General features: G+C 44.3%; 1 long non-coding RNA gene across 2 annotated transcripts in view; it reads left to right on the top strand.

Moving 5' to 3' along the window:
• The first annotated feature begins 300 nt into the window (after positions 1–300).
• The window catches only part of LOC128340981 (uncharacterized), an 87,339-nt gene continuing 73,039 nt past the window's right edge, over positions 301–14,600 (top strand). For both annotated transcript variants that reach the window (XR_008314123.1, XR_008314125.1), the window contains exon 1: positions 301–394. This is a non-coding gene — a long non-coding RNA (uncharacterized LOC128340981). The remainder of the gene's footprint in view (positions 395–14,600) is intronic.

The following is a 14,600-nucleotide window of genomic DNA, read 5'->3' as shown; positions in this document are numbered from 1 at the left end:
AAAAGGATTATAACAACAAAGGGATCTTGGCTATAAGTCAGACCATATTAGAATGCTAAATAGTAGGGAGTTAGTGAAGGCGAAGGAGTATAGCACTGGAGTAAATTATGCTGGCAAAGCTTTGTACATCCATATACTCTTAAACATCTTGGGAATATAAGGCTATTCTCGTAAGCATCTCACCCCCCCCCCTCACCCCCTGCCACGAAAAGCTGCTTTGGTTGGGATGATATGGAACAGCATGGGGGGGGGGGATATTTAAGCAATCCCACACAGGCCCTCAGGCTTCCAGAACTCTCTGTGGTGTCCAGGTCAAACTTTTCATAATCAGCTGTTCCCCCTAGGGGGAGATGCCCCTCGAGATGCATCATGTATCTCCTCCAATATATGTGAGGTAATGAAATTCTAAATTACATAGTATTCTATCTTCAGAATAGATGACATGATCGTCACATAATTACAATGAGCAAGTGCCTTATAATTTCCATGCCAAAGATTTTCAGAATCCATTTATCAGTGAGATTATCCACATCATATTAGGCAAGGGGGTGGGGGAGAGAATATTCATATCAAATGCTCACCACTGAAAGATGATGATTAAATGTCACATCTGTGGTGACTTTACCACAAGAACAATTACCATGGAGTTCTCCACTTAGCAGGCTTCACCATGAGTTTTCTGGGAGGCTTTACTGCGAACTCAAAGTGATCCCAAAAATCCAACGCAAGATCTTAATTTGTTTACCCTGGATAGGAATCGGACAATGAAAACCCCAAATTGTGTGTGAAGTGCTCCCCTAATAGCTCACAGGGAGTTTGGGGTAAATCTGACCAATATGTGCACACACACCCTCCATTCTGGAGGAATGCAAGCTAAAGGGATTTAAAGGCCCTCAGGGGTGCGCCTAGGTCCAAAAGCAGCCTGGACCAGAAGAGCTTCAGATGCCTTCCCACCACCACTGTGAGGCCCACCTTTTAAAAAAAATTCCTTCTGCCACCCCACCACTGCTCCTGTCTCCGGGGAGGTGGGCTACAAATGATCAGGGGGCTACACAGAGTCCCACCGCTACCCCGTGCCTGCAGTTGCCCCACTGCCCTGCACCGATATTTCCCGTCATCAACTCTGGGGGTGGGGGGTGAGCAGCGAGTGGAGCAGGCCTCCCGTGTCCAGTGGGCATGCCTGCGCAGTGTGAATAGGGAATGTCGCAAGCCGTGATGTCACCAGCATGCACCATTTCCTATTCGCACTGCTCAGGCACACCCACTGGACAGGCCTCTGCTGCTGCCATGGGGCGGGGGGGGAGGCCTGCCACTTGCTGCTCAGCCCCCCACCCCCAGTGGTGAAGATGGCAAATATTGGCACGGGGCAGCGGTGCAGCAGCGGGGCACTGGCGGGTAAGGCAGCGGGGCTCTGGGAGGCCCCCTGATTATTCGGAAGCCCCCTAGGAGGCAGGAGGCCATGGACCTAGTCCCTGAGGTCCGTGGCTAAATCCACCTCTGAAAGCCCTGTATGAAAAACTTCCATGAGAATTTGGTTTGATTAAAAGCACCCTTGCTATGCATGCCAGGTCACATTGCACAGAATTTCAAAGTCAGTGGCAGTCACCTTAACTAATTTTACTTGAGGAAGTCTGGCGGGCCACTGTGGGAGACAGGATGCTGGACTGTAGTTCATGTCAGAATGTGGTGGCCAGGTTGGTCTCTGGGTCATCTAGGAGAGACCATATTACTCCTGTATTGAAAGAACTACACTGGCTGCCGATACATTTCTGGGTAGAATACAAGGTGCTGGTTATTACCTATAAAGCCCTAAACAGCTTAGGCCCTGGGTATTTAAGAGAACGTCTTCTTCACCATGAGCTCCATTGTCTGTTAAGATAATCTGGAGAGATTTGTCTGTGGGTACCACCAACTCGTCTGGCGGCTACTCAGGAACAAGCATTCTCCGTTGTAGTCCCTGGACTTTGGTATGCACTCCCTGTTGAGATGAGAGCCTCCCTGTTTCTGGCAACTTTTTGAAGGGCACTGAAGACACATTTATTCTCCCTGGCTTTTAATTAGATCTATGGTTCTAAAAAAAATTAAAAATTAATACTGGGTTCTAAATGTTTTAAAATTCTTAATGTTTTAAATGATTTTAATTGTTAAGTGATTTGATGTTTTAAATGATTTTAATTGTAAACCGCCCAGAGATGTGAGCTTTGGGTGGTATAGTAATATTTTAGATAGATAGATAGATAGATAGATAGATAGATAGATAGATAGATAGATAGATAGATAGATAGTTGCCAGTTACTTATTGCTTGGCAGAGCTTTCAGAAACATAATAAGATTTTATTACAGCATTATGTCCAAAGACATGGTTGATAATTGCTGCTTCTCCTGTATCTCAACACACGAACATTATGGCAGAAATCAGATGCCAGATTCATACAGTTAGATACACTAAAATGTTTTATCAGGAACTGATAAATATGAAATCTCCATTAATTGGAGACCCATCAAAGTCAAACCCTTGATATCCTCCAGAAGCCCTGCAAATGAATGCCTTCTAGATTAAGGTGACTTTTAGTGGCTGAGCTGTGTTCATGGGGGTTTAAAGAGCAGCCCTGAGCATACTAGCCCATCACACCTTTTTCACACATAGACCAAATGTGGAGTGGGGGAGCAGGGTCACATCTGCCAACCTTGTCCCACACATTGTGTATTGAACCATCTCTGATGGCTTTCAGAAGAGCACTGAAGACATACCTGTTGAGTCAGACTATTGGTTGATTTTTTAAATAAAAAACTTGGTTTTAATTTAATTCATTTATCTGTTTTAACTTTATAGTTTATAGATGTAATAACCATCCTGATATTATTATTATTATTATTTTACATTTATATCACACTCTTCCTCCAAGGAGCCCAGAGTGGTATACTACATACTTGAGTTTCTCTTTCACAACAACCCTGTGAAGTAGGTTAGGCTGAGAGAGAAGTGACTGGCCCAGAGTCACCCAGCTAGTTTTATGGCTGAATGGGGATTTGAACTCAGGTCTCCCCGGTCCTAGTCCAGCACTCTGACCACTACACCACGCTGGCTCCCTGATACCTGGTTATAGGTGGTATAAAATGTGCTAAATAAATAAATAGACCATAACACAACATAAAGGTAAAGGTAAAGTGTGCCGTCAAGTCGATTTCGACTCCTGGCAGCCACAGAACCCTGTAGTTGTCTTTGGTAGAATACAGAAGGGGTTTACCAATGCCTCCTCCCACACAATATGAGATGATGCCTTTCAGCATCTTCCTATATCCCTGCTGCCCAATATAGGTGTTTCCCATAGTCTGGAAAACATACTTGTGGGGATTTGAACCAGGAACCTTCTGCTTGTTAGTCAAGCATTTCCCTGCTGCGCCACTTATAATATAGCATAAACAGTGTATTTGAAAGTCTGGAAAGGGCTTCTACATGCATACAGCTTTGAACACGTAAGCTCTTCATGCAGTTGAGAACCTTGCACGACTGCAGTTTCTGATCACATGAAGAGCCAACATGTGCACAGGCCTCTTTGGCAGAACACATGGAGACAAAGGGTGAAATCAGCAGACACAATTCTTCTTCCCTGTCCATGTATTCATTCTCTGTAAGAATGAATGAGTGAAAAGGGCAATGGTGACTCATCATCAAGCCAAATTCTGCTCATCAACCATATCTTCAATCCCCAAAACAGATTTTTATTCCTCCAAAAGTGTCTTGCCTTTCCCCCGGCCACCACCAAATTTAAAGTGAAGCATTGCTCTGGAAGCTTCCCCTCAGTCTGCACCCCTGCTTCTAATGATAGCATTTCAATGGGCAGCATCCGATAAATATTGGGGTTTTCCTTCTTTTTCTTCCAAAAATACAGTAGTTGTTTTTCAAAGGTACTGTTCGTCGCCTAAGCCCTTTGGAACGGAAAGGCATAAGAAATGGAAGAAATAATACAACATTGCAGTTACGCACTGCCCCCTTTAAAGAGCCGTCTCCAGCCACACAGGATCCTGTGCTTCATCTGTGTGAAGTCCGCCCTGTAACAAGACTCGTTTTATTCGGAAGGAAACCAAAAACGGTATCGCTTAGGTATTGAACTATATCTAAGTGAAACTACACTGCCTGCAGGCTCTCTGTGTGAAAGCAATTCCATTTAACACAGTTGTAAGGCACACATTTGCCCCCAGTCAAGTAGCAATGCAACACAGGGGCACAACCCCACCTGGTCAACGGCAGGATGTCCATGTAGCAAAGTCAATAGAATCTGTCCACCTGCATTACACTCTTGATTGAGCAAGATACTGGCAGAGATATGAATACAGAAGAATGTTCAATCTCCCTTTTAGGCCGAGAGACATCACTGAAACACATCAATGCAGGGGTTTCTCCAGAGCCGGAGCCGGCAAGAACTTCGTGGGAGAATGCAGTCCAGCACAAGGATCCTCGAGTGTTTCCATTTAATGTTTTGGTTGCAAGAGCTGTTATCAGTCTTGCTTCTGAAAACCTTTTCCCATATGTCAACATCACTGATCTTTCTAAGCTTGTTCAGCTGGATCAATATTATATCAAGTGCAGTTCTGTGTCCGTATATAAATGCAGAAGACAGGGTGTGGGGGCGGGGAAGAGAGAAAGAGAAGTGTCCCATGATATTTGGCTCTGGCCTGCTCGTTGGAGTGTTGCCAATGCCCAGTCTCTAGGTTCTTTGGGATACCCCTAGATATCATTTTGCTTAGATGTAATACTTTGAAATTCAGCTTGTAACACAGCCCTGGAGTATTGGGGAAAGAGTTTGGTCTTATTCCTAAGGCAGAGAGAGGATTGTGCATCTTGTAGGCTGTGCATGAGCATAACGGGAACTACAGAGCCTCTCAGGATCCTGAAACGCTTGCATTTTACATTACAAAGAGGGGGGAATCCTGATGATTTGGAGAAAACACTGGCTAGAAGGCCTACTCATCTGCTCCATGGCCTACCTCATCTACATCTGGCAGCACAATGTAGGTACACAGATGTGGCAGTACTGTGTTGCATTGGGGCAGAAGACAGCCACTAATAGAACATGGATGATAGCGGCTGCTTATGTGGATGCTGGGGCCAGGTACAAAGCGTGCCAAATAAGCTTGACCCTTGAAACTTATTTTATCTAGTGTTTTGCTGACAGCAGTGTATAGGATCAGGCCATGTTACAACATCACCGCGTGCACACACATAGTCACATACACACAATTAGACATGGCCACTAATAATTAGACTGATACACAGCCAAGTGCTAAACAAAGAGGTCATTCACAAAAATAATCTCTGGCTACATATAAGCAATTCATGCATCAAGTTAGTAATTTCAGCAATTATTCTTACAACAACCATGGATTTATATATTAAAAACATTGTAAAGGTAAAGCGTGCCGTCAAGTCAATTTTTACTCCTGGCATACACAGAGCCCTGTGATTTTCTTTGGTAGAATACAGGAGGGGTTTACCATTGCCTCCTCCCGCACAGTATGAGATTATGCATTTCAGCATCTTCCTATAACGCTGCTGCCTGATATAGTGCCAGCGGGGATTCGAACCAGCAACCTGCTGCTTGTTAGTCAAGCATTTCCCCACTGCGCCACTTACGGTGACCATAACACTGTACACTTGTTTTAAATGCTTTCTTAATGAAATTCATTGGCCTAAGTAGAATTCCATAGAACAGCCTCCCATCGGTTTCTATTACTTAATAAATCTGTCCATTTACCTACAACAAAATGCAACAAGGAATAGAAGGAGAAAGTCCCATGAAGTGTGCAGTCTGGAGCAGTTTAATTATCTGAACCCAATCATTTCAAAGAAAGATCAGTTTATGGTTTATCACCACATTAATAATAGGAAACAGTTTAATAGTGCAAAGTAGGAACTGGATGATTTGTTTTTTGTATAACAGATACACCAGAGGAATTCTGTGCTTGTTGGTTAGCGTAGCTATAAAGTGAAGAATTTAAGAGTGATGAATGCTACTGAAGTCTAAGGCCACAGTCCAGCAAAGGGTCAAATACTCTTAGGACCACTGAAATCAATTGGCTTGCCTAACGCTGTGTTGGTGTGTGGCCAAATTTCTTGATTCATTTCCCCCTCGCCTCCCACATATATATTTTTCCACCTGAGGTATGAATAAGGGACTTAACTCATATTGCACATTCTTACCTTCTGTGCAACACCAGCTTTTAAAAACATCCTTTGACTTTTTTTTGTTCAACTCCAATTGAACTAGCAGGCCGATACTATGAATACTGTATATGTAAGTCCTACTGATTTACTTGAAAGACTATTTCTGCAGGTACGTCAGTATTATATTGCATTTCCTGCAACAAACAGGTAAAGGATGTATGGCAAATAGAGGTGTGCACAAAACCAGCATGGCCTGTTTGGTTCGAATTCAAACCCAATTCAAAGCAGGGTGGGTAGGTTCAGTTTTGGTTTTACTTTTATCCCCCTTGGTTTGGTTCAAATTTGAACCCAATTCAAAACAGTGTTAAAAGGTTCTACATAGAGTATAATTGGGAATTGAGCAGGCCCATTATTCCCTATCCAGAGCACCCAGGGGCACAAAACAGGGGAAGGTGGTAGGCACCCATGGATGCCAACAGCACCAAACCCCCAAAGAAATCAGACACACCTGCAATTTTTAATGATTTTTTTTGAAGAGTTTTACATTATTTGCACTTTTCCCATAGGGAATAATGGGGATTTGAAGATGCCCCATCTGCACCCTTGGGGGTTGCCTTGGCAACCCAAAGTGGGTTTGGGGGCAAGGCACATTGTACCACAACTCCCCCCTAAAGCTCCAAGCTGGTGAGGTTCATGGATTTTTAAAAAATAAATTTTGAAAGATTTTCGCCTGTTTGACAGAATGTCAATGCAATGAATATGAATTCATTCAGAAAAAGAACAATGTGTGACCTTAATTGCTGTGAACTCCCTCTGTAACACAGGCTCTGTTTGATTCGGACTGGCATTGCCATAGGAATGCTCTGTTTGGTCTGAGTTCAAACCTTCAAACCGAACTGGTTCAAATTCGAACCAGTTCAAATTCAAACCTGTTTGAACATCCCAAATGGAAAACTGAAATCCTGTACCTGTATTGAGGTGCCCCAGCCCAGTCAGGGTTCTAAGACATGGGTGCTCAAATATGGGTGTCTAAATATGTAGGTATGCCGTCCACTTGACATGTTTGCTGCAAGTAATAGTGGCGTAACATTGGTGTACACATAATTGTATCTGTCATGTAAAATATGCATAACTTCCCAAGTCACCATGGTTCTCCAGCATGTTCCAGGGCATGTTTAGCAACACACATGTGCTCTTTGGGGCCATTAACACAACCTACCTGGTGAAGGGAAAGGTTCCCAAACATTGCCTTCCTCCCAGACAATTATTTCTTGCTTGGTGGGAATGTGGAGCATGCTCCCACATGATCAGCCCTGCTCTATGCAGCATGGAGCAGGGTGATTGATCTGAGGCCGAGACTCACTGTCCCAGCCTCCAGAGATCCCACAATGCACAACACATGATGCATTGGGGGATTCCCCTAAGAGAATGATACTCTAGGCACCCATCTCTGTGTGTGGCCAGACTGGAAGCAGCCCAGCTCGCATGCGGGCAAGTAGCCCAGGTTACGGTAGCACTCACTCCCTTATCCTTGGCTGGCAGCTGGGCTAAAAAGCCGCGTTAGAAGGTACTGGCCCACCAGGATCAGGCCCGATCCTGGCAGTTCCTACGCACAGCCTAACCCAGGCTGGCCGTCCCTTGCCTGGGTTAGGTTGTGTGTGAGAACAGCCTCTTTGTGTGTTTATTGTGACCAGTACCAGTACATGATGAGTGTAGCACCAGTACATGATTATTGTAGTTGTGGCAAACAAAATTTCCACATATTGAAGCAGCTTTGAATTTCCACAGTCTTGAAATGAGAATAGTGATGGGGAGAAAGGGGTGTGTGTGTGTGTGTGTGTGTGTGTGTGTGTGTGTGTGTGTGTGTGTAAATGAGCTTCTCCAGTTTGAGAAACCTTTCTCGAAGTCAATTCTGAATTGAGCCTGAACTGGTCTGGAGTTTGAGTTCAGCTTGAGCTGGACAGAAATGTGAGACTGCCCTACTGTCATCCTTTCTCTCCACCTCTTATAAACTTAACTGGCGGCAGCAATGGGAAGGCTTGAAGTAGGACTTCCATTAGGCCATGAACCCCTGGAAATGTCATCATTATCCATCATTATCAATCATGGCTATTCCTGCCAATGTCAGGGATCACATTTTCCATCATTCCTGGTGAGTGTAAGATGATCTGGGCCCGATGGGGGTTCTGCCACAAGCTGTTCTTGCTACTGCCACCAAGTAGGAATGTACACAGAACACGCCCCCCCCCCCGCACTCTCCCGGGAGTGTACGAAACTGGTTCCATGCACATCCCTACCACCAAGTAAATTTTGGAAAGGGAAGAGGCAGCAGGAGGTGGTGTTGCATGGGAAGATGCTCCTACTGTGGGCTGTGGGTGGGGAGGCCACCCAGGCTCCCAAGATCACTATCATGGAGCTCAAACGTCAGATTGGACTCAGGTTAAAAATTATGTATTGTGTTTTTCTTTCAAAAATCTGTTGTTCTCCCCAAATCCATTCCAGAGCCTTGGCATTCTTCTATGCCAAGGAGAGTTTTTTCCATCACTAGAAGAGATCCATAAGTTATTTGGCTAATGGACCTATCATATCACCCATCATGAACAAACACCATTGGGAAAAGAAAAGAAAACAGCTCACAAAACATATGAAGGGGAAACTGGGACAAAATTAATAATCATTTGTTAAAATGAAATATGAAACCATCTCAGTTTTCCCTCAGCATGATCTCTACAAAGCAGATGTCCACTGCCTGAGATGAACCTATACAAACCACTTAGTGTCTACTGATTGTATCATCAGTCTCTTTCTCTTTCTAGACCAATGATGCTCAAGAACAAATTTGTCATCTGGCCCCAGCCAAATGACCATTGTCTTAGCTAGCAAATGGAGATATTAGAGAGATGATATACATTCCTTTTCAGAAAGAATAAGAAATGTGCCACTTTGAGACAGAAGCAAACATTTGTAGCTTTGGTGTCTTTCTCCATCTTTCTGTGGGTGCAACTCTGTGAAAAGCACCCTCAAACACAAATATATGCATTTATAATGGACAGGTGAAATTGCAAGGCACTTCTAAAGTTCTGATGCTGGCCCTCTGAGAACCTGCTAAAGCAAGTGAAACTAGGTCAGATGATGGCAGGACAGGGGTGAAGCCTGAAGGAATACTGCAGGTTAAGGGATGGAACTAAAATGAAATCTTCAGAGCCAGGGTGGAATCTAGAAGAATATAGTACCAGGTACCTGATTTAACACAATTTTACCAATAAAATACCAGCTGGATGGCAACCTTACATCAAGATCATGAGAGAGGAAAGACTGGAAGCTATTTATTATTATTATTACCTGACATCCTGACTAATGAAGCATCAGATCTTCATGAGATATGTTTGTGCTGCTGAAGAGTTCCAGACTAATGTAGCTCCAGAACTCAACGTAAGAACATAAGAACAAAAGAACAGCCCTGCTGGATGAGGCCCAAGGCCCATCTAGTCCAGCATCCTGTTTCACACAGTGGCCCACCAGATGCCGCTGGAAGCCACAGGCAGGAGTTGAGGGCATGCCCTCTCTCCTGCTGTTACTCCCCTGCAACTGGTACTCAGAGGCATTCTGCCTTTGAGGCTGGAGGTGGCCCACAGCTCTCTGACCACTCGTGCACCGGGGGAGGGTGGTGGATCTAACTACCTCTCCTTCTCAAATAAGTCCTCTGTGCCACCCAGACATATGTCCCTGTGGGTTCCACAGCCCTTAGGGTTATATTTTCAGGTGGAAGAGGAGGCTTCTGGGGGAAGGGAAAGCTGTCAAAAAAACCAACAACCCACCCCTGAGAGTGCTTGTGCCACAACATTAGTCTGGAACTCAGCAGCACCACCAACATGTAGCACTGATGATTCATTAGTCAGGAAGTTAGCTGTTGTTGTTGTTGTTGTTGTTGCTGCTGTTGTTGTTGTTGCTGCTGTTGTTGTTGTTGTTATGCCATTTACTAACTACAGCTGCTTTCACTCCTTTTCAATTTACTGGACTGGATTTGGCCAGGATGTGACTGAGTATGTGAAGTTATGTAAGGTTTGCCAGGGGGTGGAGAAAAGCTGGGACAAAGGGCAGACACCTATACAATCCTTGTCTGGCCTAGGCACAGCCTTTCACAAAGTGGCAATAGACATCCTTTGTATATAGAAATCAAAATCAGTAACAATAGACATCACAAGCCAGAATAGCATAGAGGAGCCAGCATAGCATAGTGGTTGGAGTGTTGGACTAGGACTTGGAAGACCTGAGTTCAAGTCCCCATTCAAGCATGAAACTCACGGGGTGACTCTGGGCCAGTCATGTATCTCTCAGCCTAACCTACCTCAGAGGGTTGTTGTGAGGATAAACATAACCAGGTACACCACCCAGAGCTCCTTGGAAGAAAAGTGGGATATAAATGTAAAAATTAAATAAATAAATAAATCCTGGGGCCTATCCAAACCAAGACTCCCAGGGGAAAACTGTATATATTGACTAGTGGACTGTGGCACTACGTGGCTAGAGGTGGTTGCCTTGGGCCAGAAAGATGCAAAAACAGTACGCCAGACTCTGCTGGACATTTTTGCCCGGATTGGTTGGCCAGGGGAAGTCCTGACAGAGGCAGGTGCTGAGTTCATACATGGGGTGGTGGAGAAGCATTGGAGCACCAATGGAATGGAGCATCTCACCCCTGTGTCTGGCAAGCACCTGACACAAATGGATCAGTGGGAGAGGCCCAAGGGACTTTGGGGACCACAATCCAGAAGTCCATTAAGGAACGTTCCAATGACTGGGACTTCGGGCTGCCACAGCTGTTGGAGGCCTACCGAGCTGTGCCACACCCAAGGCTAGGATACTCTCCCTTTGAGCTAGTCCATGGGAGAGATGTCAGAGGGTTTTGGGGACAGATGTGACATCAGTGGGAGGGGAAGGGGGAAATGTATTGAAACCCCAAAACACACTTAAAGAGACCCTGTCCCTTCTTCAGCACAAACTGCAGGAGGCCCAAACAAAGTGGAAGGACTGGCCTGGCCTACCCACCAGGGAGCATGTATCTGATCCAGGAGAACAGGTGCCATTCCTCAGGCCAGCCAGGACCAACAAACCCAAGGAGGAGATGTGGGGGAAGGGAATGTCAAGCTGCTTTTGAGGCATCGAAAGCAATCCTCAATAAATAATAATGATAAAATAAACCATCCTCCAAGACCCAGACTTTAAAAGAACTGTCACTCTACTCACTGAAGCTTCCGAGAGGGGCACTGAGGCAGAGGTGATGCTATTGGGTCCATACCAGGTCCCTCATACGGGCGTGGTACTTAACCAGAAGCAGTCCATGGGGGAGAGCCACTGGCTACAGGGGGTTCATCATAAGAAGAGGAGGAGGGGGGGTTGTGATGGGGGCCTTGTCACAGGGACCTTTTGAAGTCTCCACTGGAACCTAAGAATGCTTGGGGAGGGTGGAGGCAACAGGACAAGAGATTCAAATGTTAGGTTGACATGTTATTGTTTATTACTGTTTTGTATGTTTAGATAGTTAAATTAGGAAATTAAACGTTGTGTTCTCAACCCTGTTGAGCCAGGAGCTGTCAACTACCATTTCCAGCCACCAGTCTCAATTTAAGGAGGGGGGTGTAGTGATCAGTCACTGACCAACCCCTCCTCTCCCTTAAAGAGCTAACTGGAAGTGAACCCTGTCCTGACTGACAGGCTGGTCAACTCCAGGGATCAGCCAACCAGCATACCAGGTGGGTGGGATCTAGGGAGCCATGAGGAGGAAGAGAAGGTTCCTTTGTTAGAAAAAAGCTGGGCTGCAGGTGCAGCAAGACGTTTGGCCATTGAAAAGGCTGCAAAAGGAGGACTGTGATTCTTGGAAGATAGGACTGCAGTGGCTTGAATTCTCAATCCAAGGGTTGGTGAGTTCAAGGCAAAAGAAGCCAGGGCTTTTGGTTTCTGGAAGTTTAGTCTAGGGAAAAATTGTTTAGTCAGATTTTGCATTAGACTTTTATTTTCTTTTGTGTATATCTCTGTATATCCCTGAACCTGTTCTATTGTGTACCTGTAACACAACTAAGCTAAGAAAAGCTGAGCCTGTGCCCATCCAGACAGGGCATTGCAAAAGACTCTGTAAACTTTTAAAGGTGCTTTTGTATTTTCGTACACCCATGTTCATTGCAACTGGGTAACCACAATTTTTAAAGTGTACCACCCCAATAGCATCTGGGGTGCTTTTTGGAAGTATTCTTATAACCTACTGAGTATTTCTTTTACCTGTAGCTAAAACCTGAGAGAGCCTCAGACAGAAGCAAGCTGTAGTATTTTGCATAAAGTTTTTTCTTTCTTTTTATTTCAGTTTTAACATGCCTCTTTGAGTGGATTTTTAATTCAGGAAAGGGTTTTTTTCTGGTGCAAAACACATTCTCAGATGTTCAGCAACTCTACCAGTTTTTTCACCATGTGTAAGTTTGCACATGGAAGGTTTTTGTATTTTTCCAGTAATACAGGAAAGAGTTTCCCTGGGATTCCACCCAAGCCCAGCAGGGGTCAAACTCTGTTGATAATTTGGGTGGTGGTGGCAGCCTACAAAGATACTGGAAAATTTTGGGGAGACGCCTTTGTTCAGAAAGCATGGAGGAGATGATTCAGCATTTTTCTTCCCCTCATGTGGGCTTGCTCTGAGACAAAGGCTTGGTAATCCGCTACACATGTGAACTCCAAAAGCAAGGTGGGAGAAGGGGAGAGTGATCATGTTGGAGACACAGGTGCACCCTATCAAGATTCTCTGCCCAGCATTTTACTGCAGGTGAATGAAAAACTGACCCAGCTCCTGCCTCTTACATGATCACTCTTCTCTCCTACCTTGCACACCCAATCTTCTACCCAGGTGAGGAACAGATAGTGTGAATTGCTCTAAGGTTGGGCTGGATTAGACTGTCTTTTTTGGAGCACCTAATACATCCTCTAGCTTCTCAGACAATCTGTTGCTATATTAATGATGTAAAACATGCACAATTCTAAATGTCATCTTAGACTACTAAGTCCTTATTCTGTATGTCACAGTTGTGCATTGTAGCTAGGCATACTTTGGCAGACAATATTTGCTTTCTCAATTCCCTGCTATTATAAATATTAATGAAGCGTGTTTAGAAGCCATTTTGATTAGCAATTTCATTAGCTTTGAATAGACAAAAAATAACTTAATGTCAACATTAAATTTAAGTTTATCTTGCAAGCTATCGTAGTTACAAAATAAGAAGCCTTTAATTAAAAAAAGCCAACACATTAAATTAAAATGAAAATATTAGTTGTTTCTAACTCTTTGACCTACTTATTTCATTGCAGCAAAATAGGGCTAATTGAGTTACAATATATTGTTTGCTTCTGAAACACATTTTGTTGCTCTAACTTCACAAGATTTACCATAAGTATGAAAATTACAAGTGGAATTCATATGCATATCAATAGGGAAACTAACACTGTAGTTTATTTTGAAAGCTGACAGACTGGCCACATTCACACGTAACATGAAACCTGAGTTTGCTGAACCCTTGGTTAATTTTTGTAATTGTAAATCACATAGCAGACATTTGTACAACCACTGCCTGAAAGCCTTTGGTTTCATGGTATGGGAGCCACTCCCTCTTCCTTGTTCACTGAAGCCGCAGCACAGCATACTCTGTAGCACTCATGTCACCAGATTGTGAGCAAGGCATCAGAACATCTGCAGGGTGGCAGCCATTTGTCATGATCTTTGGTGGAGTGGGGTGCCAAGTGCTATTGTGCCTTTTTGGAATGGATCACCTGCCCTTGTCAGAGAACGGGCTTTTAAATCCCTTTAAATGGCATGCAAGCCCTTCTTGTGACAGCAATTGCACCTCCATGCTCGTAAGAACCCCACACCAAAATAGTTTTGCACAAGTACAATTGCTGGCAACAGGGAGATGCCAACAGGCACTCTTTTTCTATTACTCCGGGAAGGGATCATGATGAGTTTCTAGAAGGGAATATGTATATGAGGGAAGGAAAAGGATCCTTGGTTCTGGTCCACTGTGACCAAGATGTTTTTGCTATGGCTGACCCTAGCTAAGCAGTCCATGGACACTAAACCACACTCCTGCCCCGCTGTTGGCTTGTTATCCATGCTGTCCTCATGAAAGGGCCAGTCAACTGGGGAGGACCAGAGGCGGCAAGACCTTCAGACCTCCATCGGACTGCGCTATCATGAGGTAGGCCATCCAAATAATGGAGCCTTTGCTTGTGTGGGGCCCCTGCTATAACACAGCAGTACAGTCAATCATAATAAAACATAAGCATAAAGGAAAAGAAGAACTAAATTCTAAAATGCTAACAGTAGAGCTGCAATATAGATCTAATAAACTTTGTCTGAATAGCTTCCAGTGTGGCGAAATTACCAAAAGGGCCCAACTAAGCA

Source organism: Hemicordylus capensis, chromosome 1, assembly GCF_027244095.1.
Source record: "Hemicordylus capensis ecotype Gifberg chromosome 1, rHemCap1.1.pri, whole genome shotgun sequence".
NCBI lineage: Eukaryota > Metazoa > Chordata > Lepidosauria > Squamata > Cordylidae > Hemicordylus > Hemicordylus capensis.
The sequence above is the reverse complement of the archived record's forward strand: the minus strand, read 5'-3'. Positions and strand labels throughout refer to the sequence as shown.